The following is a 25,789-nucleotide window of genomic DNA, read 5'->3' as shown; positions in this document are numbered from 1 at the left end:
TCGCTCAAAGACTAATCGAAGGTGACTCGGATGATCAGTTCTCTTTCGAGAGCGAGCAGCGAGATCATCTAAGTATGCCTCGATGACATGTTTGATGTCGTGGAAAGCGTATGACATGGCCCGCTGAAAAGTGGCTCCAGCATTTTTAAGACCAAAAGGCATCTTTCGATATGCAAAGCTACCCCAGGGACATATGAAGGCTGTCTTATGTTGGTCTTCAGGACAGATAGAGATTTGATTATAACCCAAAAAACCATCCATGAAGGAAAAAATTTCATTACCCGCACACTCGTCGATAATCTGATCAATGAATGGCGTGGGGTAATTGTCTTTCGGACAAGCCTTGTTTAAGTCCTTAAAATCAATGCATACTCGGATTGTTCCTTGCTTTTTGTCCACAGGGACTGGGTTAGAAACCCAATCCGTAAGAGGAACAGGGTATATAAAACCCGCCCTTAGCAGCTTCTCAACCTCAGCTTTGATATCCGCTGCTTTCCTAGGGTTAACCGGCCGAAGCCTTTGACGAATCGGTTTTGCATTTTCGTACGTCTTGATCTCATGTTGGACTATAGAAGGATCAATGCCGGGCATTTCCTCATAAGACCAAGAAAACACATCACAATATTCCTTGAATAGGTCGGTGTAAATTTGAATTTCTTCAGGGGAACACTCAATTCCGATGAAGATATTCTCGATGATGTTAGGATCCTTAGAGATGTTTATAGGTATCTTTTTTGAGATTACCGACATATTACCTTCGGCACGTACGTGTGTTGGAGCCAAAGGGTTCGACACTGTAAAAACATCACTACCAACGAGCTCGGAGAATCTAGATTCTACTTCCTGCAATGGAGGAAGAAAATATGAACGATGGTGTAAGTCTTCCCAAGGTCGATCTATACCCATCATTACTTCGAGGATTGCTTCTTCAGAAGGTAGAACCGAATCTAAGCAGTCCAAGGCAGAGTTAGAATCAAAGCTCCAAGCGGGGGCCACATGACCATTTAACTCCTCTTCGGAAAAAGGAGTAGAATGGTTATCTGCAGAGTCTACGATAGACTGATATCTAAGCTCAGCTGCAGATATAGGAAATGCCATTCCATTAACTTGTCCTTCAACTAATGTGGTCGTAGGTGAAGGCAAGGTCCAAGGGTCGGAAAAATAATGAGTTCGGAAGAACTCTTCTCGAGGAGACTCCTTGGATGATGAAATAGCATTGATTCTTGCAAAAGGAGAGGGAAGATCAAACATACCCATCAATGAGGAATACATCCCTACTCCTAAATTCTTAGTCGGCGGGCGAGGGTTATCCACCAAAGGAACAGTAGAGTCGGAGCTTGCTTGAGGATCGATTGGGGAATAGTCCAATTGATCAACCTTAACGATTTTCCCCTCATAAGTAAAGCAAATGACACGAAACAGAGTCGACACGACGACTTCCATCTCGTACACCCAGTTCCTTCCTAATAGGAGATTATAGTCCAGGTTAGCATCTACGACTTCAACTTCGATATTAACGACCTTCCCTCCAACACATATAGGAAAGGCCAGGATAATCCCATGTGCCTTTTGAGAATGACCATCAAATGCAGTTAAGACGGTTGGTGAAGGAACAGCCGAAGGTGAACCAATATCCTTCCAACATGACATGGACATGACACATGTGGAAGCTCCTTCATCTATAACGGTGCGAAAAATATTGATTTTCCGGTATGTAGACTTTATCTGAAAAGCCATATGATGAGGGAGTCTCTTTTTGACATTTGACATGTCAAAAGAGAGCACTAAAGAATTAGCTGGATCGACTGCTCCAATTGCGGAGAGTAAAGCACTTCTCTGGGACGGACACGACTGGAGAACCTCCAAAGCGGACATAGCACAGGGGCTTTGAGCCAAATCCTCCACAATGGAGTAATTTTGGGCGGCCCTAGCATTAGGGTTAATCGTCGCGCGTTTGGCGGAACCTTTCGGTATCCTAGGTATAGTCTCAACAGGGGGCCGCTCAATATGAAGGTCATTACCTCCCGGAACAGTTTTATCCTTAGATGTTTCAGCTTCACCATAATCACGTGACCGAGTAGTCACATGGATGTTTGAACCCATCATAAAAACATTTGATGCTTTTTCCCCTTCCTGGTTGCCCCCAGAGGAGGTTCCAGGATTCGAACTCGCGCCAGCAAGAAGTTGCTGCCCTTGGGGAAACGGGTTAGTTAACACAGCTTGCAAACTAGAAGTTCCTTGCTGTCCTAACAAGCGCTGAGCGTCTTCAATTCTAGGGAAGAGATGAGTTAGATGGTCCCCACTGCATAGCTTGCAAGGAAACTTAACTTTCTTTCTCGACTCACCTTTACCACCACCAGCGTTGTTGCCGGATTTATTTGCATCGGGCTTCCCATCTAAGTTCTTCTTCTTACCACGTCCTTTCTTTTTCCCATTGGAATTTTGATTTCCTTTGGGGTTATTGGATTGGACGGCGTTAATTGAAGAAGTTTGGGAAGCGGGAGGATTAGACAATGTGACTTGGTTGTTAGAAGCAGTTTGCAAAGACAACTGCTGCAGTTGATTCAACAAGTTCACTGTAGATGTGTCTACAGACCCAACGATACCGTCCGCGTGCGGACTTGGCTTCGGCTTAGCTAAATCAACCTTAGATCCAGGAGCATCTGGCAAGTACTTTTGGAGGATCCCAGACTGAGAATAAATCAGTTCTAACTGCTGGGCCCTGAAAATGGCTTGCTCCTCAGAATAGACCCCAGACATGGAGACATCCTTGGAGATCTCAGGTTGCAAAGACTTCAAAAACCACTCTATACGGTACTCCGGAGGGATTTCGGCTTTGATGAGCCTCTTTCTCCGTCTCCATTCCTGAATGTGATCAGAAATGTGGGTTGCCTTATCCTGACGAAAGGTGGCCAGAAGTTCAGTTCCGGCATCATAGCGGACAGGCAACTGGAAGTGATTTAAGAAGATATTGGCTAAGTCAGCAAACGATGTAAAGCTGCCCCCTGGCAACTCTATGTACCATTTAGCCGCATTACCAGTCAAGGTGCACTGAAAGAGTCTCAACCTAATAGAATCCTCGATGAGGGAGTTGGATGAGCACCACAAATGGAATGTGGTTACATGATCGCCCGGATCTTCACCACTTTTCCCTTCGAATTTTGGTATATCTGAAGGGAGTTTGGTTGGGACCGGAGGCCAGGCCGGATTGTATCTGATAGGGTCATTCGTTAGCTTAGTGAGATCTGGCAAGTTTAACGTTGCCAGAAACGGAAGCCTAGGAGGACCTAGGGGATTCCACCCAGACTGGGCAGAACTCCCTAAGTTCTGAAAAGATTGTCCTGGGATTTGGGAGGCACCAGGCTGCCCGAAGTGACCAATAGAACCGGCTGAACCAAAAGGCAAGCCTTGTGGTCCAGCAAAATTCGGAGTTTGACCAACTCCTGCCGTATAACCTCCATAGCCCGCAAAGTTTCCTCCTAAAGAATGGTAAGGAGTTGATAACCCCTGATATGGGTTCCAAGCCGAAGCAAGGGGAGGAATACTTTGAAACGAACTAACCGTGGTGTATGGCCTATTCCCTTGTTGGCCGATAAATGGATTCCCAGTTCCTGCACTACTAACCCCAGGGTTATTCCAACCTTGGAAAGGATTGCTGCTTTGTCCTATTGAAGAAAAATGCATGGATCCTACCGTCGGGTTGGAATGTGGTATATGACCACTTCCGAAAGGAAAACCCTGGAATGAGGCCGATCCGCCCATCATGGACGTAGCCGCACTAAACGGAACCGATGGAATACCCTGTGATTGGGTGCCAAAAGAGAAGAGTCCAGTACTAAAAGCATTGGTTTGGGCATTTCCACTCGTGGACGGAATGGAGTTAGACCCAAGTAGAGATGTGCTCGCAAAAGATCCAAACACGGAAGTGGAGGGGATGGAAATGGTTCCTCCCCCTTGCACCGATGTAGGGGTTTGCATAGTCGCAACACTCGTAGAAGCCATGCTTCCAGTAGTGGTCATGAATGGTAAGCGCGTAGCGTAACCTGGACTTGCCGGTCTATGTGACGGAGTCCCAACGTATTGCAATACGTCTGGATGACTAAATGGTAGAGGAGAATTTGGAACCACTAATGATTCTGAAAGTTCTTCTACCTCTACGTTATTCTCCGCTTGAAAGCGAACTCGAGAAAGGACTGGAGTGTCCCTCTCTTGCTCAGAAGTACCAGGCCTTGGTTGGCCGCTAATGTCCCCGAGAGGAGGATCAATCCCCAATGCGTCAACCGGCGTGGGACGGACCCTACCGGTAGTATCCCCTCTGCGTCTTCTAGGAGAAGGCTCTAAACTAGGTGGTGAGAGACCACGAAGTCTTCGAGACCGTCTTGGAGACCGGTCAGCCACTTTGAATTTCTTGTTATGATCTAACTAAAGACTCAAAAAATTAAAAGCTAAGCCGACTAGGAGCAGATAGCACACACTATAAAGTTCCTAAAGATACAGCCAGTCAAACAACTTCCAAGTATTTCCGCTCCGGGTGATTAGGACCGGACACCAAAATACGAGAAAGTGAATCAAAGGGCCTTCCGAAGATAGTCTGGGATGATGAGGGCCCAGTCCTATCAGCGAAGGTATCAGAGGAAGTTACGCTGACCTCCTAACAACAGCCTGCGCCGGTGCAAGCCCCCAAGCTTCGCAAGGGTGCCCTCCAGTAGTACTGTCGAGAGTGATACAACGTCGACCTCAGGTGCCACGGGATTCCCCTCCGTAGCCACCTATGCAGATCCCTAGGATAGGCAACTATGGATACCAACTCGTCGCAGAAGCCAGGCGAAACAGTCGTGAGGTAAGTTCGGACAAGTAGGAGAGGGGGTATCTCTCCTCCCTGTCTTCACAGACCCTCGTGCTTAACTCCCAGATCCGGAGCTTTCCTGGTCTTCCTAATGCTATTGGATTTACTCTCGTTAATCAGACTCTTATGTTTGACGTTTTATGTGGCCTTGGAGAGTTAACTCTCCACTCGCCTAATCCAAGGCCCTAAAATCCTAAACTTGTTGGTGTAACTGACTAAAACAAAAAAGTTCTAGTGGATTTTAATTTAGCGCTTGATTTTATTAGGCTGTTCTTTAAGTCACAAGGTAATGGAGATGAAACTTGTGGTGTTTTTATGGATGCAAAAGAAATTAATAAAACTTAGCTACATGCACATGCACTTTTTGTTTTCGATGAAGAGCAATTTCTATGAGGTTCAGAGGTACTTCTAATATAAACAAATTTTCTTTTTCTTTTCAGACTCCACACTCACAAAAACTAATAAAACTAAATATGCCTAAAAAGAGATGCAAATCTATCCTAATGAAAGAACTATATGTGGATGCAAGATTTAAAGACTACTTCTAAAAACAAAGAAGGAAAGTTGTTGCTTTACCAAATTTTGTCTTGCCACTAAAATGGTTAGATAGAAGATGATGTGTTACCAATCATTTCGTCCAAACAATAAAAACAAGTTTTAAGATAAAAACAAAGCACTTTCACTTCGCAAAAAGGAAATCGAATGAAAAGCAAGTTTAAGAAAGCGAAACTCAAAACTTTCAAAAGACTTTCTTTCAATCAAACTAAAAAGTCTTTTTCAAAGGAAAGCTCTCAAAAATACTGACACCAATGATTGATAAATAGGCAACTAAACGCTTTTGTGAATTGACACCTTTCAAATGATGAAAACTCAACAAAAATAAATGTGTTTGAAATCGCTTTTGACAATCAGAAGCAGCAATGAAAGTCCAAAAGATCAAAAGACAAGTTTCAAGAAAATGATAACAAACAACTTTCCCGAAACGAAGGAGCAAATGGTCACAAAAATGATTTCGTTAAGCAAACAAAAGTGTCATGAAAGCAAAATGGACACAAAGATTGAACCCAATCTTCCTACTCTGCCGAAACAAAGCAATCAAGATTTCTAAACAGAACTCTTGTGTGTCAAAAATCAATGACGCTTGCAATCAACGAAAACAAGACTAATACTCCTTATGACTAGAGAGAGTTTAGAACAAGACGCCTGTTGTTGGGAAAAGTATCTAATACAGAATGACCCTACCCCACTCTAAGGGTGATAGTACCTCAGCAACAACCGAAGCAAAGCTATCTAAGATTTCTTCTTTATGAAAGTAAAATAGGGGAGAAAGAGATCCACTAACCGATGTCTTCCGCTAATGGTTGATCCAATCTTCTCTCCTTGCTGCTTGCTCCCAGCTCCTTGCTCTTTCACTGGCCCAGCTACACCAAGATCCTGCAAAATAACAAGAGAGGGAAACTACAAGAAGCATACATTCATAATTGATTCAAGGATTAGAATAAATCAAATACACAAGTATAACAACACATCATTGAGACACATGCATATAGAAGAACCTCAAATGCTTTATTAATGGAAGAAGTAAAGTTCAGGAAGTGATACAACCATAAAAGGCCCAATCCAGCATCACCTCCCAGCAGAAAGAAATCTCCTCTTCACCTCCTTCAAAGCAAATCACCCAATAGTTCTATACTCAAACCAACAGCACTTCCTTACATTCACAAGATTCCAGCCTCCCTAGACCTCATGAGAGAGCTCTATATATAGGAGTTTTGGAGAAAGGATGAGTCAGCTTGAGCTTGGCATGAAGCTGACTAGTGTCCTCTCCCACTTCAGTTATTCTTCAGTTCTTGAGTCCACTTGGAGGTTCTTGCTTCCACTTGGAGATCTAGACCCTCTTACTCATCACCAGTCGAATTCCCTGATCCAAGTGTCATTTTGGAAGCTTCCTGGGCATTGACACCTTGAGGAATGACTGTGCCACTTGGCCAAACTAGCCCAGCGCAGGTAGCCTTCTTTGCAGTTGACATTCAACGCAGGTACACAGTGGAGCAGTTGACATTCAGCGCAGATGCTCAGTGGAGCTGTTGACATGATCCAGAATTAGCTTGTTTTTGAGTGTTTTCAGGTGGAGAACTGATATTTAGTGCTGTGGTTTGCTGACCTTGTTCCTCTAGGGGTAGGAACAACATCCTTAGGGACTTTGGATCCCTTAGATTATTGACATTTCATGCTTCATGTTGTAAGGCACAAAAATGTCTATAACAGTTGCCCCCTAAAGTATGAGGTCGTTTATCGGGTGAAATGCTTTATCAGGAGGATCCGAAGTTCATTCAATCGCTGAGAGGTGACCTGTAATAAAATACAATACAATACATTATTTTTCATTCCGCTTTCATGATCTAGCTGAGGCGGGCATTCCCATGCTCAGCTTTATAAATTCATTTTGGTACATAGAACAGACGATCGTCTGATGGTAGACTGATAATTCTCTGCTGAAATTATCATCCTTTGAGTAGGATGATCATCTGCTGCAATGATGTACATGTCAAATGTCTTTATATCCTGAATATATATCGCAGCCCGGATGGATGAAACTAGATCCGGGGTCTTCAAACTCGTTCGATCTTCACTCTAAGTACAAGTCGATCCATGTGAGAATTGCGCTGAAGTCGAACATGGAAAGACATCGCTTGATTACCGGTCAATGATGTAAACCGTTAACAAGCGCGAGAGGAATCACCGATAATGATAATGACCCTCAAGGTACTGCAGTACAAATCACGTGGTGTGAATAAAGGACTTGGCGTCGAACACCACGCAAAATTTTCTGGTCGAAGGTCATTGATGTATACCTGTCGCTGGAAGTGAGAAACTTGCCATTGAGGCATGCAAGCTTCAAAGTACTGAGGGGGTTGTTCCTAGATCAACTTCTTGGATAATGAGCTGAAGTCGACAAGAAGCGATCCGTCAAAGGAGGGCCTTAATGAATCCCACATCAGTGACACGGAACGGAGCTAATGATTTTAGTGGAGGTGAAAACAATCTGTGACATATGATTCAGGGTGGCGATCATGGATGGATGAAGGATAATGTATGGCAGTGGATGGGACACAGTTGACTCTTTCTGAACAACATCTCTTGAACATATAACGACACTGATGTGATGGATCGGTAGCATTACCCCAAATGTGGATGGTTTGGCGAAGACCATGGTGATGAGACCGGTGAATGAAACAACCCAACCCGATGTGATACGGAGGAAAAGTGTCATGTTCAAGAGTGACTTGCTACCATTAAAGCTTTGAGGTTCTCCCAATTTTTCCCCAGTCATTTCTGACCAGTACCTCTTTATTTTTGTCAAGCTTGAGGAGGATAACATATGCTTGTTCTATAACCTGCCCTTCGGGCAAGCCCATCGCTATGTTTTAACGAGCTTAGCGATAGGGAAACTCGTTCTCGTCTAAAGACAAGTTTGTCGCTATTAAATCATTTTAACGAGTCTAACGACATGGAAAACTCGGTCCTTTTCATTTTTAGAGAGATTGAAAAGGTACAGAAAGTTAACTCCAAAATTCCTTTTTCGTCATCTAATCCCTTAAGTCCGAAAAAGTATAAAACAATACAGAAGGGATGAGTTTTCGATAATTTTAACGAGCCGAATAAAACAAGCGCTCGACCTTTTTGTGCAATAATCCCTCAGGTCCAAAAAGATTAAAATCTAGAGGAGGGATAGCTCTTCCGGTCACTTTAACGAGCTGGAAGGCCAAAACTCGGCAAACTTTTCATATTTTACGAGTCAAGAGAAAAGAGCTCAAAGAAGACTCGTCTTTTGAGGAACGAGTGATAAACAGGGATAGCAGCAGATTCCAGGTACAGGTTGGAATTTTCCAATCACGGCAGTGTCACAAGGATGGCTAGGTGAAATCACTCTTCGCAGCTGTTCCTCAAAATGGGTAAACAATCATATGGAGGTGAACGAGCGGCCAAATGACGGTGGAGGTGGCAGGTGCAAACACGACCAAGGCTTTTTATGGCTGATAAATTTACGATCACAAAGGTTATTTACCGGAATAGGTTCATTTTTTATTTAAAAATGAGCTTAAACTCTGGGGGAAACATTGCTCACTGCTTTTATTTATTTTTTAACGAGCATGAAGACCGCGTTAAAACTGCTCGGATCTTGTGTTTATTTTTTAACGAGCATGAACTTTATGCTAAAACTACTCGATTCTTGCGTTTATTTTTTAACGAGCATGAACTTTATGCTAAAACTGCTCGAATAATTTTGCATGCCCCCAGCATAATAATGCAAACGAGGTACATTTGTTACTATTTAAGCATAGTAACACTTAAGGTACAGCCCGTTACGGGGCTGCGCCAGTGGAATTCCGTCATAATCCATTAACTCGTAGGCTCCTTTTGCTAACACCCTTTTAACAATGTAGGGGCCCATCCATAAGGATTTGAATTTACCTGCTCCCAATTTATCGGATTCTTGGTCATAAAGCAAGACCAAATCACCTTCTGAGAAGACACGGGGTTTGACATTTTTGTCGAACTGAGCCTTGACTGGTTTCTTATGGGCTTCGTTAGCCAAAGCGGCATCACGACGAGTTTCATCCAACTGGATCAATTCCAAGAAACGAGCCTCTTCTTCTGAAGTTCCGGGGAGAAGATCGATTGCGAGTTTAAGCGACGAAATTTCGTACTGGATCGGCAAGACTGCTTCCAAGCCATACACCAGTTGAAAAGGTGTGAACCCGGTTGCGTTCTTTACCGACGTTCGGTAAGCCCACAAGGCTGAGTACAGGATTAGGTGCCACCTTCTTTTATGAACCCCGATCATCCTTTGCAACATACGCTTCAGGACCTTGTTGATTGCTTCAACTTGTCCGTTGGCTTGCGGATAATATGGGGTAGAGCTGTCGTGAGATAGCCCTAGCTTGGCAGCTAATTCGACCATCATGTGATTGCGAAAATGCGACCCATGATCTGTAACTATAGCCTGTGGTACGCCGAACCTGGCGACTACATGATTGAAAAAGAAAAGGGCAGCTGTTTCACCAGTGTTATCCAATGTGGGCATCGCCTCGGCCCATTTGGTAAAATAGTCAACAACGACTATAATATACCCATGCCCCCCGGTCGAGGTGGGGTTACATTGCATGAAATCGATGCCCCACTTGGCGAAGGGCCCAACAGCAACTATCGGCTGTAAAGGTGCGGGTGGTCGTCTGGTTTTGCTATCAAAAATTTGACAAGCATGGCAACTTCTGACTGCGGTTATGCAATCTTTGAACATGGTTGGCCAGAAGTATCCTGCTCGTAAGATTTTTTGTGTTGTTGCAAATCCAGATTGATGCCCCCCACACGCGCCTGAATGACATTCATTCAGGTCTTTTTCGGCCTCCTCATGGGTCAGGCACCTCCTTAGAACTGTATCGATACCACGATGGTAAAGTGTATCACCGACGATCATGCAGTCTTTTGCTTGGTATCGTATACGTTTTTGTTCGGAGTGAGAGGTGTTTGGCCTGAACTTTTGGGTTTGGAGATAAACTATGATATCTCCATACCACTCGTCGCTTGCAGATATCAGAAACAAACTTTTGTCCACGATTGACTCTTCTGATGTTTCATCGTTGGACGACGATGGGAGATCACACAATAATTCTGCGAAAACTAGAGCTTTCTTTGATTTGGATTTTACAAATTCCAGATCAAACTCTTGAAGGATCGCTATCCATTTTGAATATTTGCCCCCTAGCAACTGTCGCGACAGTATATAAGTCATGGGGTTGCAATCTGATAAGATGGTAGTTTTCCAAAAGAGGACATAATGTCGAAACCTTTGAATCACTTGAACAGCTGCAAGCGCTAGTTTTTCAACATAAGAATATTTACTTTTTGTATCATTTAAGTTTTTACTTAAATAATAAATAGGATGTTCAATTCCATCGACCTCTTGAACTAAAACCATCGCAATGGTCGTATCCGCTGCAGCCAGATACAGGTTAAAATCTCTTTGATAGTCCGGGGCGTACATTAATGATGCTTTTACTAGACAATCTTTCAGAGCATCAAAGGAAGCTTGCGCCACCTGGTCCCAGACAAAAGGTATATCCTTTTTCAAAAGACGAGTATAACCCTTAGCAAGTTCTGTGTAATTTGGAATGAACCTCCTCAGAAAGTTTGCTTTCCCTTGGAGTTTCTGAATCTGAAGCAAATTTGAAGGTGGAGGCAAATTAATGATTGCCTGAACCTTGCAGGGGTCGAGACGAATCCCATCCTTAGAGACTACAAAGCCAAGTAAACGACCAGAACCGACGCAAAACACACATTTGTGTGGATTGAGTCTTATCTTGTAGTGTCGGCAACGTAGAAATATCGCTCTTAAATGCTGCGGATGATCAGTCCACTTTCGCGAATGAGCCGAAAGATCGTCGAGATAAGGTTGAACAATGTTCTTGATGTCATGGAAGGCATAATTCATTGCCCTCTGAAACGTCGCCCCTGCGTTTTTTAAACCAAAGGGTAATTTTCGATAAGCGAATGTGCCCCACGGACAAATAAATGCAGTCTTTGACTGGTCCTGTGGGCGGATATTTATTTGATTATACCCGGAAAATCCATCCATAAATGAAAAGATTTCACATCCGGCGCATTCATCAATTATCTGGTCGATGAAGGGTGTAGGGTAGTTGTCCTTCGGACAAGCTTGGTTTACATCCCTATAATCGACACACACTCTAATCGTCCCTTGTTTTTTCATAACAGGGACAATATTCGATACCCAATCGGTTAGAGGAACCGGGTAGATGAATCCAGCATGGAGAAGTTTTTCAACTTCTGCCTTAATGGCAGCGGCTTTCTTGGGTTGCACCTGCCGAAGCCGTTGTCTTACTGGTTTGACATCAGGATACATTTTAATTTCATGTTCAACGATACTCGAGTCAATGCCTGGCATTTCATCATATGACCAAGCAAAGACATCTCTGAATTCGCGAAAAAGAGCGTTATATATTTCCAGTTCTGAAGGGGAACAACCTTTGCCTTCATAAATATTCTCTACAACATCTGTTTTAGTCGAGATATTTATGGCTATAGTCTCTTCAATATTGGATAAGTTTCGCTCGGAATCCACCGTGTTTACAGTATTTGTTAGGAATTCAAAAATTGAAGGGTGATAAAGGTCACTTTGAGTATCTTCTTCATATTCCGGAAGAAGGGAACGATGGTGGTGATCATTCCATGGTGCCCCCTCAATCAACATTGATTGTAAGATTCCTTCGTCAGTCCCATGTACTTTCGACCAAGGATCTAGTGAGGTACCATATTCTCTAGACCTATCTACCCAAACGCTTGACGAGCGTTGAGTTGGGTTCGCCTCCCATGCTTGAAACATTGATTGCTACAATATTTCTAAAGGGCTTGGGGGCAGAACAATTGCACGATCCATGTCGACCTTCGTAGAAGATATCATGTTGCAGGTTGCTACAAACGGTACATTTCCTATGTAAATAGGAGGTGGTAGCGCGAAAGTTCCCATCAATGTGGGGTCTTTCAATAATCCTACTCCGATATCTTGAAGCGAATGGTTGCTCTCATGGATCATGGGAATGCTTCCTGTAACTTGTGAACCATTAGGGAGGAAATTCTGTTGGTCGACGATCGTAATCCCTCCTTCAAACAGGAATGCGATCTTCCTAAAATAAGTCGACACAACAGCTGCCATGGCATAAATCCATGGTCTACCCAGTAGGATGTTATAGTCAAGATTTCCATCAATGACCTCAACATCAATTTCTACTGTCTTTCCTCCTAGTTCAACTTTCAAGTTATTAAGGATACCATACGGTGTATAAGTCCTTCCGTCGAAAGCTTTTAATGTCGTCGAAGATCGCGACAAGGTTGGAGATCCTAAAGTTTTCCAGCAACTCATCGACATAATACATGTGGATGCTCCCTCATCAATTATTGTTCTGTGAACAGTTTTGTTGAGGGCTTTCACTTGAATAAGGAAAGCTAGTTGAGCTGGTAACTGAGGATCGTATCCCTTGTGATCAAAGGATACAAGATTGGAATCCTTAGGATCAACCCCACCAATTGCTGATAACAATGCCTGCCTTTGGGTTGGACAATTTTGTAGTACTTCAAGAGTCGACATAGCGGATGGCGATTGTGCCAAATCTTCCACTATGTTATAATGCTGCGCCGCTCTGGCGCGAGGATTAAATGTCGACTTGTGTACTACACCCTTTGGCGGTTTTATTGTTAATTCAGGGATGATGGGTGGTACAACTTCTGTCGAAGTTGTTGTCGAACTACTTGGTTGATCTTTACCTTTTTCGTTCGACAGCTGAGGATTCCCATAATCTTTGTTCCTTGTCGAAATCAAAGCATCATTCTGCTGTTTCGAAACCGACAACATAAGTACTTGCGACGGGGAAGCATTTCCACTATCAACCAGATTTTGACCTGGGTTGGGAAACGGATCAGTCAACACAGCTGAGGTTTGGGAACTTTTAAAGAACCTCTTTAACTCAGCTTTGAATGGGCAATTCTTTGTGTTATGATCCTTGTCATCACATATTAGACATGGATAATTTTGTTTCCCTTTCCCAGGAGGGTTTGAAGAATTTTTTCCAGGGGATGACTCACCCTGTTTCTTCTTTTTCCCTTTGTTTTGCTTCTTCTTGCTTCCTGGTTGATTGGTTTCTTTGCCTTTATCTTCTGATACGGCATTTACTTCCGAAGCAAGAATTTCTTCTTTTGCATTTTGATCCGAATTCTTACGGGCTTTCTTTGACGAAGCCTTTATCGATTTCGCGTTTGCCGTGCCAATCACACCATCACCGGCGTGAGAGTCACTATTTGATTTAGGAGGGGGAGGAATTGAAAATTCCGGTCTAGGGGCATCAGGTATTTTGTCGTAGAGCGTGCCAGACTGAGTATAAACTAAGTCCAAATACTGTGCACGAGCGATAACCTGCTCCTCTGTTACGACTCCGCCCTTGGCCACATCTTCCGTTATAGCAGGAAGTAACGACTTTATAAACCATTCAGCTAACAGCTGATCGGGAACGTATGTTTTCACCATCCTACGACGACGACGCCACTCATGTATATGATCAGATATATGGGTGGCAGTTGTCTGCTTGAAGTTGGTTAATATTTCTGTTCCCGTTTCATACCTTATCGGTAATTGAAAATGGGTTAAGAAAGTCGTGGCTAGGGAACTAAAATTGTCGAAAGAGGCTCTAGGTAATTCAATATACCATTTAGCCGCTGGACCAGTCAATGTCCTCTGAAAAAGGCGAAGTCTTATCGAATCGTCGTTTAGGGTGTTCGACGAACACCACAGATGAAAAGTCATCACGTGATTCGAAGGGTCTTCACCTGGATTTCCATTGAATTTAGGAATGTCAGATGGAAGTTTATGAGGAATCACTGGCCACCAAGGGGCATAAGCAATCGGATCGTTGGTTAACCGGTGTAGATCGGGTAACTCTAAAGTTGCCATGAATGGTAACTGTTGATTCAGGTTAGGCGAAGCATAACCAGGGTACGATGGAATCGCTTGAGCAGTGGGCCTTTGCATACCAGCATAATGTAATTGATGTTGGTACGACTGATACAGTTGGTGGACTTGACCACTGTAAAGTGGTTGGTTTTGACCGTTTTGGATATACGGTTGTCCACTGTTCGCAAAGATCTGCTGCTCAGAACCTTGGTACACCTGCTGGAATTGCGGTTGTTGGTATTGCACTAGCCATGGTTGTGAAGCCATGTTCTGTTGTGCTATGCTAACCGTTGGACCGAGGTGTGGGGTAATTGTACCCATTTGGACCTGTGTCGCCCCACCAGTTGGCGATTGTGGCTGTGACCCATGGTCAAGCGGCTGTTGCATTACAACCTGAGAAATCTGAGGTTGACATGCAACAGGCATCGCTTGAACATGTGACACTGTTACAATGGCCGGTGTGGTTGGGATGTTCGTCATAGGTACACACTGTTGCATAGAATATACAACCCTTGGTTGTTGAGGTAGCATAGGTACCCAACTACTTGACGCAATTCCAGTATAACCTGAATACTGTTGTGAACTCCTGTATGGGTACCCTCCCAGAGGGGGTAACGAAAGGGCATACTGCCCCCCATACGGTAGCAATCCGGAACTCAAAGGGATTGTTAGTCCTTGAGGACTGGATGGCCCAAATTGACCTCCATGAGGATCAATCTGTCGAGTTTCAACGTAAGAGTTTCTGGATATTACTCCGGATGAACAAACTGGAACAGACCATACTGTCGAAATAGTCCCTTGGTGGACTCCTTCTAGCGGTTGTGAGCTAGTCGGGACAGCTGGTATGCCGGCAAACATCGTCGGAGTGACGACAGGGGCTTCTGTTGTCGCTGTGTCATTTGACATAGTCCTGGATGATGACGGTTGTTCAGACATCTTAAGTCTATCCAATAGATTGCCTAGCGATTCTACAGGAACTTCCACTTGTGGTGGATTAAATTCTGATGAAGGAAATAGAGTGACCCCGACTCCAAAATGGGTTGGAGTACTTGCTTGCGGATCCTCTGCAATTTCCTCTATCGCAATCAAACCCAGTGGAAGGGGAAGACCGTCAGGTCCGTAAAATATTTCTGGTGCCGAAGAAGTGGTTGTTTCGACAGTGACAGTTGTTTGAGGAGCAAAACTCTCTGAACCGGTTACAGATGGAACTGGTTCAGTTACACAAGTATTTGCCCCCAGACTAGGGTCAGTATTACTGTCCTTCTGTGGCTGTTGAACTTCTTCTATAGAGACAGGGTTTCCAGAAATGTTAGGAGTAACCGGAACCTGAGATGTAGTCGGAACACTTGTTCTAACTTTTATAGGAGATTTTGAACCGGTTAAACGAGTTTGCTTTGTCCGTACTGTTTTCGATTCCGGAGACAAAGACGGTTGACTCGTAAGCCTCCGCGAACGACGGGGTTTCAATTGACTTTCTTCCACGATTGCGGATTACTTGATCAACCAAAATATTAAAAGGGGAAATTTGTGTTACCGAATTGAATGAATTTTATTAGACGCTTTTAGACACAACTTGCTTTTTCACTTTTTAAGAGTCGAGAAAAAGCTAAAGATGACTCTAGTCTCCTTCGATGTTTTAACGAGCCCGAAGTGACAAATGCTCGGATGGACTTTTTCAGTTATAGAGTTTGAAAAAGGCCAAAAGAAACTGCTCTGGAGATCTAGGCAGAGGGTGTGCCAAACCTTTCGCAAAACCACAGAATACGTTTTACGGTACGGGTGGTCGATCTTCGTGAATGCTGTGTTCACTGCATTGCGATCAGTAGGGTGGCCGACACGGTTTCCTATGGATAAAAGATATATGCTTATAGGGGTCTCCCAATATATACGCGACGGTACGTGGGAGCACAAGTCCGTATTGATACTTATCGCTTCACCGTGGAGGATTCACCCAACCACTCAATGCTAAGATATCACGTTTAACGACGCCGGAACACGTCTCTAGCTTAGACCTCTATGTGTTTGCGTTATGTTTCAAAGCGTTGTTAGGTTCATTCAATATATTTTAAGTTGATCTTTTTAAAGTTTGCCTTTCAAGGTTCACCACGAGATGTTTGATACAAATTCCTAAATGCAGTCTAAGATGAGAAGCAAGCTTTTTCAATCTTTTCGACTTATGAAAATCTTAACTACTGAGGGAAAAGAAAGACATCATCTTTTCACACAGATCAAAGAGCACACACTAATGCACTTTTTTCCCTAAATCAACTTACAAACTTATCAAAATGAAAAATGTAAAATGCAGGTATTTCTTTTCTCTTTCTTAATGTTGGTGCAATACAAAAAGAAAGCTGTTGTATAATTTCGAATTCAATTTAAAGTGAAAGCAAACAAGCTTGTCCAAAATCAAAAGACACCTTAAGATTTACTTGTTTCGACACTAGAAATATATAAATTCAAACCATATGATGAAAGTAAAAGCTCAATCAGCTATGAACAACAAACAAACTAACTCTTAAGATCAAAACGACACTTATCACAGGTCTAGATCTAAGAGGCCACAGCAAGACTAGTTCACTTTCGTTACGGGAAACTGCAAATGATATAAGAAATACACAAAGAACAAATACAGTTTCTTTATACAACCGAGGCGGAATAGTGGCAAAGAAAGTTGGTTTCAGATAGGTACATTGACTGATAACAGGCTGCAAAAACAAGGGTGAAAACAGGGCAATAAACAGGAGGGAACCCCAGTAGCACTAGGCAAAACTGGCTCAGCGCAGGTAGTACACTGGCAGTTTGACCTTCAGCGCAGGTAGCCCCTTCGGGAACTGCGCTGAAATGCAGACTGCCTTCACAGTGCCTGCACTGAAGAGATAAACTTTCATTTTTCTCCATTATCGAGTCACAGATTGCTAAAAAATTCACAGTTTTTGGCCAAATCAGAAGCTATCAATCAAGTACACACTAAGGGATGAAAAGGAGGATGAAAAGCTATCACTAAGAGCTATCTAGAGTCCTTGTGGATCAACTCTTCAAATCATAAACATGCCCAGAAACTGAGCTAGAGTAGCTGCCCTCTACTTTGCATTTGAAAGATCCAAATGCAGTTCGATTCGGTACTCCCTTTGTTTAGGAAATGAATAGTAAAAACACAAACAGCCAACAAGATACGATCCCCAGTGGAGTCGCCAATTTGTTGTTGGGAAAAGTATCCAATACGGAATGACCCTACCCCACTCTAAGGGTGATAGTACCTCAACAACAATCGAAGCAAAGCTATCTAAGATTTCTTCTTTATGAAAGTAAAATAGGGGAGAAAGAGATCCACTAACCGATGTCTTCCGCTAATGGTCGATCCAATCTTCTCTCCTTGCTGCTTGCTCCCAGCTCCTTGCTCTTTCACTGGCCCAGCTACACCAAGATCCTGCAAAATAACAAGAGAGGGAAACTACAAGAAGCATACATTCATAATTGATTCAAGGATTAGAATAAATCAAATACACAAGTATAACAACACATCATTGAGACACATGCATATAGAAGAACCTCAAATGCTTTATTAATGGAAGAAGTAAAGTTCAGGAAGTGATACAACCATAAAAGGCCCAATCCAGCATCACCTCCCAGCAGAAAGAAATCTCCTCTTCACCTCCTTCAAAGCAAATCACCCAATAGTTCTATACTCAAACCAACAACACTTCCTTACATTCACAAGATTCCAGCCTCCCTAGACCTCATGAGAGAGCTCTATATATAGGAATTTTGGAGAAAGGATGAGTCAGCTTGAGCTTGGCATGAAGCTGACTAGTGTCCTCTCCCACTTCAGTTATTCTTCAGTTCTTGAGTCCACTTGGAGGTTCTTGCTTCCACTTGGAGATCTAGACCCTCTTACTCATCACCAGTCGAATTCCCTGATCCAAGTGTCATTTTGGAAGCTTCCTGGGCATTGACACCTTGAGGAATGACTGTGCCACTTGGCCAAACTCGCCCAGCGCAGGTAGGCTTCTTTGCAGTTGACATTCAGCGCAGGTACAAAGTGGAGCAGTTGACATTCAACGCAGATGCTCAGTGGAGCTGTTGACATGATCCAGAATTAGCTTGTTTTTGAGTGTTTTCAGGTGGAGAACTGATATTTAGTGCTGTGGTTTGCTGACCTTGTTCCTCTAGGGGTAGGAACAACATGCTTAGGGACTTTGGATCCCTTAGATTATTGACATTTCATGCTTCATGTTGTAAGGCACAAAAATGTCTATAACAATGCCCCCTGTTAAACAGAGGACTGTTACTGGAAAATGACTGCTTGAAACTGACCCAAACCACCAGACAAACGTTCAGCAAAAAGAAAATTTATAAATCTTGAAAATTATGTAATATACGCGCCTGCAATTATGTGCAGAATGCGTGTACACGTGAATTTAACTAAGGAAACCTGCGTATACGCGGGTTCACTTTGTGCAACTTGCGTATATATGCTTCTGTAATCCAGAAAAAGAGCGTATCTGAAGTCTTTCAAGAAAAATATAAAACACAGACCGAAAAACTGGAAAAGCTTGGAGTTCAAGAACAGATCAGACAGTCAGAGCCAACAAACAGAGGGGCTGAGCCTTGATTGGCTTGAAGGCTACCCAAACTAGGAACAACAAGAGTGTTGTCCCCAGCGGAGTCGCCAATTCTGGTTGAAGGGAAAGTACCCCTAGGGTCCTTTGGGCTAAGACTCTACCAGACTGAAAATTGCTTATTCAAAGAAACACACACACAACCATCATCTTTACTTTTAAGCAAATTCTAATGTTAAGGGTACGTACCTAAGGTCCTACATTCGAGAAGGCCTTTAGGGTCCAAACCCTTCTTGGAGTTCCCTTCTTCTTCCTTCGACCTGTAAGACAAACAAATCAAAGAACACAACAGTACATGTGTGAATACTTATGTATAAACCATCTTTATGCTATAAAGTTAGTTATAAAAATCTTTAAGTAACCACTTGCATAAGAATTCAAAACAAGAATCTCATAAGCATAAAGAAAGATTGTTTCGGGAACAAAGACGTGTTTCTTTATATATAAAGGCAAATAAAGTACATATAACGGAAAGATATCACCTGAACACCTTCAGCAGGCTCCAAGCAAAGCTTCCTCCCGGATTCGTTCCAGCCTCAAGCCTCCAAGAAGAGCTCCTTCCAAGTCTTACTCAATGATGATATCAAGGATGAATGATCACCAATACACATGGAAACAAGGGTTTCCTATGCAAAATGGGGGAAGTGCAAAAAGCACCAAGGACTTCAGACCTGGTCTATGGGGAAAATGTCAGCATAATAATCTTGCTCTTCTTTTCTCTCTCCCTTAGGCCTTCCCTTTGATGTCTTTTTATACCATCTCCAAAGTAGTTTTTTAGTTAGGAGTTGGTTGGGAACAGTTGGGCCACGGGCACTAACAGGTGATCAGCAGGTAAAACCCGCGATCTCCGCCCGAAAATAAGGAATTATATATTTTTTTAAGTGTTTTAATACATACACGCGGGTTGGGTATACACAGACCCGTGTGTACACACGTTTAACTCAGGGCAATGTCGCGTATAGGGAATAAAACACTGTTTTTAAAATTTTTGGACCAGGTCTGGAAGGAGGGGTTGCCCTAGGCCATGAGTGCAACATCACAAACCATAAGAGTGAGATTTGGAGCTATAACATGCCCCTGGTACACTGATATTTTCTATGTATTGTTAAACCTGTGTGCTCCCCCAAGATTGTCCAGAACAAAGAAAAGATTTTTGAAAATGAAGGCTTTGAAATTTTGTGTTACTGATGGTGCACTATTTTGGAGAAATCATGAAGCTATATTGTTAAATTGTTTAACCATGAATGAAACTAACAAGGTCATGAAAGAATTCCATGCAGGTGATTGTGGAGGACATCTCTACTGGAAGTCCACAACAGATAAAATCTTGAGGGCTGGTTTCTACTGGCCCACTCTTTTTGCAGATGTTAAAAAGTTTTCCATGTCGTGCCACAAGTGCCAAATCTTTGAAGGCAAGAGAAAGTTGTTGCCCCTGCCCCTTAAACCAATCTCCACCGAAAAACCTTTTCAACAATGGGGTCTTGACTTCATTGGAGAAATTCATCCATCTTCCTCAGGCCAACATAAATGGATCCTAACAGCCACCGATTATTTCACCAAGTGGGTTGAAGCCATTCCCTGTAGACAAGCCAATGATACCATTATTATCCAATTCCTCGAGTGCAACATCCTTTCCAGATTTGGCTGCCCTGAGAAAATCATCACTGACAATGCCGCTGCCTTTAAGTCCAAAAAGATGATCAGTTTCTGCCATAAGTTTCATATCACCCTGGGCCACTCTACAACATATTACCCTCAAGGTAATGGATTGGCCGAATCATCTAACAAGAGCCTCATCAACATCATAAAGAAGGTGCTAGAAGAAAACAAGAGGAACTGGCACAAAAAGCTGGTAAACGCCCTATGGGCAGACAGACTATCAAGTAAAAGATCAATTGGAATGAGCCCTTATGAGCTGGTATATGGCATGGAGGCTAGATTTCCTTCATCCCTGGGCATTCCCACCATCAAACTGTTACAGGAAATTCAGGCTGAACCAAATGACATTCAAAGAAGAATTAATCAGACAATTCATCTTCAGCAAACCAGAGAACAAGTCTATGACAGAGCACAGATTTTGCAAGAAAAGCTCAAAAAGATGTTTGATAAGAGAGCTAAAGCTGAAGATTTCAATATTGGTGACAAAGTTTTGAAGTGGGACTCAAGAAGAGAAGACAAGGGCAAGCATGCAAAGTTTGATTTCCTATCGAAAGGCCAATTTATTATTTCTGTTGTTCAAGAAAACAACACCTATTTTCTCAGATCTATGGAGGACAACACTGTTGAAGAAGGCCCTGTGAATAGCAGGATGTTGACACACTATCACGATCCTTGTTGTTGAAACAATGCAAGTTCTGTAAATATCTTTGTACAGTTATATTGTGTATATGTGAGCACTGTTTTTAATTCCTTTGATAAGCAGGCCGATTATTAAAGGAACAACAGTAAATTCATGGAGGCACAGCCGGTGCTGATTGTCCAGTTTTTCAAGACCTATCTTTGTATCAATCTCAGCAAAACAGCAAGAGTAACAATGTCATAACAGCATTTCGGGTCAAAGAGAAGCTGTTTTGCACTTGCAATTTGCAGGCAAGAAAAGGTTAACAGAAGAGGAAAAATTTCAGCAAATTGTTTTAGACCAAAGCTGAAGGAAGTACATCAATTTGCAATCCATGTTTTCAAAGATATATTCTCAGGCAACTTTGTACATAATAATCTAGCACGCAGAAAAAAGCAGGTGTTGCTGAGCAGTTCACAAAGACTCACTTGAGGAGAAGGTTGTTTTGTCACAGAGTTTCATATTTCTAACAGCCAGAGCAAAGAAGTTTTTCAGTTTACGGTGACAACAGAGATCAAGGCAGTCTGACCTGCTGTTCTTGACTTTTCACAAGGAAAAGCCATCCCCAAGTGGAGCCACTGTTAGCCTCCTGTTGCAATAGGGTATCATCTTTCATGATTGACTTTTTTACATGCCAAATATGTCATACTTGGCAAGCTGCAGTGTTCCATATTTCCAGAAGATACCATGAGAGTGTGCCAGTCCAAATGTCACTGTTGTGATTCCATTTTGAGGAGTTGTCCTAGTTTTGAAGAGTTCTTCATTTTAGGGAGGTCCAAACAGTCTAATCTTGGTCTCCCTAGGTTTCAATTTCTTGTTGTAGAATATAGAGAATGATATCTGTACAAACAGTTTAATCTTGGCAGATTTGTAGATAGGTAGAGAATCAAAGGGACCCAACTGTTTAATCTAGGCCCTGGCAGAAATAAGTGCAGATCTAGATAGGAAAATTCAAAAGAAAAATTGTGAATCTGGGTCTGCAAGTCTAAGTGCACCCAAAACAAAAAGAAGAAAAATGTTAGGACAGTAGGCTGGGTAGGTAGCTCTTCGGTGGCAGAGTGATGACTAGTGATCAATTTTGTACCTCACAATGTCTTATCTTTTCAGATCACAGTTATCAGGCAGTTTTGCAGTTTCATGAAGGTACTCAAGCTAAAATTCACTAACCTCTCCCTTCTTCTCATCACCCCAAAGTCACTTACTAACATCCCCCAAGAGGTCAAGATCTGCTTGAGCCCCTCAGTTTCATCATTTCCATGACATGCGCCTTGGTGAACATCTGCTTCACTCAAGGATTGCTCACTCAGTGTTTGTGAGTCTTCTTTTCCCCAAAATGGCCTAAGGTCTCATACCTTAGCGCCCTCTTTTCATCTCCATATTAACTATTAACTTTATTATATAACTCCCTAACAATTTTCCCCTTTCCCCTATTTAAATCATGTATATAAAACTCCCCTATGTAAATACCCCTCCCTGGCAATATAGCCATATTATTCACTAAGTCAGGGAAATCACAGTCCATCTGGGACTGTTTTTAACCCATCCGTGTCTAGGGATTACTCTGACATCTGGTCAGAATAATAACCTCTTCCCTAAACCATATTCCGCCCCTAACCCAAAGTTTATGTGCATAAGTATTAAGCCCGCGCCTGTAAAACCCACATAAACCCTTTTCATATAGTTTTTAACCCACCACACGCATATATTAAATTTGGAATATTCCTGCGAATATTCCCACCCGCTAACCCACCATTACCTCGCGATCGCCGCCAACCGTTGGATCGCCCGCCCCACAGATCAACGGCTGGCGGGCTTTCCTATATGCAACATGCCCGGCCTTTAGCGTCCGGGAGTTCGGCGATTTTCCCGCCGTACTCCCGCCACGCGTCAGGCTCTGGGGTGTGGCGGAGCCCCCTCCCTCGAAATGACCTCTGCCCATAAGCGGTGTGCCAGAAACCGCTTACCACCTTGTGACGTCATACCCCACGTCACACCCTACGTCACCCGCCTGCGTGGCCTCCTGCCACGTCACTGCCGCGTTTCCCCACCACTGTACCTACCACGTCATCATTTGTATGTGATGACATCATGCTGACGTCATCCCGCCACGTCTCCCTGCTGACGTCACCCGCCGTACAATGTTGACGTCATCAGCACTTTTTTGGGCACAGAGGCGCAAAAGTCGCACTTCGGAGCCCCGGAATCCAATTCTGAGGCAGTTTTTGATGAGCGATTTGCGCCTAAGGATTTTTTAGGCCGAAATGGAGAATCTTCAGGGAATATTTAAGGAATATTCTCACCATGCGGCCCCAGGAAGCCCGAAAAGGCGCAAAAATGATCTTTTTTCCTCACAAAGCATACCAAAAGGAGCTGAAGACAATTTTAGAAGATACAGAGGCCGAACAACGACCATTTATTAGTGATTAGACCCGTAGCACATCAGATCAGCAGTCCAGATCTTGTCAAAGAGTAACAGAGAAGGAAAAAATGCCAAAGAGTATCAGCCGAAGATATTTTAGTGGCTCGAAGCAACTAAGAATTAATGAGCCCCCTAGAAAGTCAAATCAAGCAGCTAAAGCCCATTCCTGCACTCAAATCACAGCTTAAACTTTAAATGTAGGCAGACATCGAGGAGCAGGAACCCATGCATATTTACTTCAGAAAACACTACAGCAAGCCACCAAGGACCACATCATTTACTTATTTCTGATACGACGACCCTCAGCGCCGCTCAAGAGATTTTTTGCATTTAATTCCAGATAGAGTTAGGTCAATAAATTATGTTTTATCAACTGATTAGGTCAAGATGTAATAAAAGTAGTAGATAGAAAGTTTTTCCCTATTTATACCACCCTCTGTATAGTTTTAAGGGTTGGTTAATTGAGAATTTTCACTAGAGACTCGCTGTGTATACCTGAATGTTTCTGTAATCAAAGATTGCTTAAAGCTTGGAGAGCGAACTGTCTGTTGTTGATGAATGTCTTGAAGAGTTGAAGATGGAATTCCTACGCTGCGACCTGAAGCAATAAGTGCCTCTTATCTCTGTTTATGTGTTTGCCATTATCTAAATAGCAGAAAAAAAGAATAGCCTAGAATTAGTTTAAATACTCTCTATGCTCAATCTCTGTTGTTTCTTAATGTTTTCCTCTAAAAGAATTGGTTATGAACATTGAACTCCTCCCGGCTCATGTTTACCCCAATTCACCTGTGTTGGCCAATTATCTAGGGATTCTTAACTGCCCCTAGGTAGCGCCCTGTTATTTTCTCTGCTAATCTGTTGGAGAGATTCTTAATTGCCTCTCTTTCTTTAGCATTCATTCCATCCTTTGAACCTGAAAATTTCTTCAAGCTCAGTTATCTTGCTCCCTGTTCCCTCACTGTTATTAAGGAAACACACCAGCAGTTCCCCTCCTCGACTCCACACCCAATGGTTTGAAACATTAAGACTATGTTCTGCTTCTCTACATGAAAAAAAAAAGTCAATTTTCCCACCGAAAATCAAAACAAAAACCCTCTGGACCCAAGACCTAGCCTAAAATCCTTTCAAACAAAGCTAAATATAAAAGAGAGAGCCCTCTCTGATTGCAGGTTGGCTAGAACCTGCAGTCCAAAGTTGGTTTGTGGTTACCTCGGCCGTATCCCTTTCTTAACCTTCAGGGACAACCTGAGTGTTGTGGGGAAAAATGCCTATGCAGGACGATCCTATCCACCTAAGGTGTGACAATGCCTTAGCAACAAACAGAGACAGCTATTCTAGTATTCTTCCTTTATGAATTAAGAATGAAGAGATAGATAGATGGACTAACCGGTGTCTTCCGTTTGTCCCTCGATCCGGCTTCTCTTCTCTTGGAGAGTTCCCAGCTACTTGCCTTCTCGCTTGCCCAGCTTCAAGAGGTTTCTGCAAGATCATAAGAAGAGAACACTACACAAGACATGGATTCATATTCATAACTAGTTCAAGATTAGAAGTAAACTAAACATACTAATGCATTCATACATAAAAAATACATCAGCATATAGGAGAAACCAAGATAGCTTTATTGATGATTAACAAAGTTCAGGAAGAGATACAACCCAGAGGGCTCCAATCCAGCATCCCCTTCCCAGCAAATGGAATTCCTATCTTCACCCCCTTCAAAGCATTAAGCACCCAATGATTCTAATCTCAAACCAACATCAATTCTTTGCAATAACAAAATTCCCACCTCTAGATCTCATGGAGGAGAGATCCATATATAGATGTTTGGAGAGAGGATGAGTCAGCTTGAGATCTGACTAGTGTCCTCTCCCTCTGTCAGTTCTTGAGTCCACTTGGAGGTTCTTGCTTCCACTTGGAGATTTGGAACCTCTTACTCATCACCAGTCGAATTCCCTGAGGCAAGTGTCATTTTGGAAGCTTCCTGGGTTTTGACACCTTGAGAAATGATCCTGCCACATGTCCACTCTTGTTCAGCGCAGGT

The sequence above is a fragment of the Pinus tabuliformis genome, chromosome X, assembly GCF_031772625.1.
Source record: "Pinus tabuliformis cultivar Carrire ecotype Pingquan chromosome X, CPIR1, whole genome shotgun sequence".
NCBI lineage: Eukaryota > Viridiplantae > Streptophyta > Pinopsida > Pinales > Pinaceae > Pinus > Pinus tabuliformis.
This window is presented reverse-complemented; position numbering follows the sequence as displayed.